Source organism: Rhipicephalus microplus, chromosome 4 (assembly GCF_043290135.1).
Source record: "Rhipicephalus microplus isolate Deutch F79 chromosome 4, USDA_Rmic, whole genome shotgun sequence".
In the NCBI taxonomy this organism is placed as follows: Eukaryota; Metazoa; Arthropoda; class Arachnida; order Ixodida; family Ixodidae; genus Rhipicephalus; species Rhipicephalus microplus.
Genome location: NC_134703.1, coordinates 229,139,424 through 229,141,235, shown reverse-complemented (window position 1 = coordinate 229,141,235; position 1,812 = coordinate 229,139,424). Strand labels below are relative to the sequence as shown.

General features: G+C 51.9%; 1 long non-coding RNA gene across 1 annotated transcript; it reads left to right on the top strand.

Moving 5' to 3' along the window:
- Positions 1-573: 573 nt before the first annotated feature.
- Positions 574-1,298, top strand: LOC119178130 (uncharacterized). Its single transcript, XR_005110647.2, has 2 exons — positions 574-778; positions 901-1,298. It is a non-coding gene; the product is annotated as an uncharacterized LOC119178130 (long non-coding RNA).
- The last annotated feature ends 514 nt before the right edge of the window (positions 1,299-1,812 follow it).

The following is a 1,812-nucleotide window of genomic DNA, read 5'->3' as shown; positions in this document are numbered from 1 at the left end:
CGGAGACAGTCGTGCTCCACTCTCACCACCATCAGAACATATCTTCAAAGCTATCAGCCCAAAATAAAAAAGCAACACAGCACTCCCGGGAGGGCTCGAACCACAAACCTTTCAGTTAACAGCCAATCACATAGCCAATTGCGCCACGGAGACAGTCGTGCTCCACTCTCACCACCATCAGATTATATCTTCAAAGCTATCAGTCCAAAGAAAAAAAAGCGCCGCACCACCACCGGGTGGGCTCGTACCTCCAACGTTCCGGTTAACAGCCGATCGCGCTAGCCGATTGCGCCACGGAAACAGTCCTGCTCCAATTGCGCCACGGAGACAGTCCTGCTAGCCAATTGCGCCACGGAGACAGTCTTGCTCCACTCTCACCACGATCAGAACATATCTTCAAAGCTATCAGCCCAAAGAAAAAAAAGCGCCGCACCAACGCCGGGTGGGTTTGTACCTCCAACCTTTCGGTTAACAGCCGATCGCGCTAGCCAATTGCGCCACGGAGACAGTCGTGCTCCACTCTCACCACCATCAGAAGATATCACGGGTGGCGCACGGGTGGCGGCGGCGGCGGTGAAAGGACGTTCGCCTAATCAGCTCTTTTTGCTTACCCAGACTACCTGAAAACGGTTGCCGTGGCTACGGAATCACATCTTGACGTCACTGAGCCTGCGGAAGTGTTTACGTGTTTCCGGCGTCGACATCGTACCTGGACACACGGGTGGCGGCGGCGGCGGTGAAAGGACGTTCGCCTAATCAGCTCTTTTTGCTTACCCAGGTTGGTGTCCTGCATTTCGGCGGCCGGTGCTTTAGGGTTCCTGCCTTGTTGGAATCGTTGCGCTGGAGCCATTTATCAAAGCGGCGCTCCTTTACAACGTTCAAATTTCCTCCATTTATTAGACTACCTGAAAACGGTTGCCGTGGCTACGGAATCACATCTTGACGTCACTGAGCCTGCGGAAGTGTTTACGTGTTTCCGGCGTCGACATCGTACCTGGACACACGGGTGGCGGCGGCGGCGGTGAAAGGACGTTCGCCTAATCAGCTCTTTTTGCTTACCCAGGTTGGTAAATTCGCTTATTTCTCAATACCGCCTTACCGCCACCGCCGTTGCCACCGTGTTTCAGTGCTTTGCTGAGTTCTCTGTGCATAATGTGCCTTTTTCCTAATTGAATGCTCCCGAATTGAGTGCGAACTGAGTGCTACTGTGAATGCCTGGACAACGTACCATGACAAGCACGTGCCAGTCTTGTGATGAGCCCCTCCCCTGTGATGGGCGTGTCCTGAAGTGCAACGAATGTGAGTCCTCTTACCATGTTGGCAGTTGTTCTGGCTGGTCGGAGACGACATTTAAGACTAAAGGAGAGAGCGGTCGCAGGGCATGGCGATGTGCTGCTTGCCGTTCATCTAAAGCGAAAAGTGGAGAGAAAACTAGCATGGACTCTGAGTTAACCATTTGCCTGGCAGATATAACTAGGAGGCTTGATGCTTTAGCAGGGCTGCCGGCTCAGGTTGGTGAGATTAAGGTCTCAATCCAGCTGTTGTCACAAAAGTACGATGACATCTTGAACTGTCAAGCTAAGCAGGAAAAGGACATTAGTAGCTTAAACAGACGCGTTGGGAAATTAGAGGCGGACTGCACCTCAAGTGATATTCAACAACTGAAAGCTACGGTGAATGATCTCGAGTTTCGTAGTCGGAGACTAAACATAGAAGTTCACGGCATCCGGGTTACGCCAGACGAGAATTTGCTGTGTAATTTGAATGATGTGGCCAAGATTGCTAACCTGCCAGAGCTGACTGGGAATGACA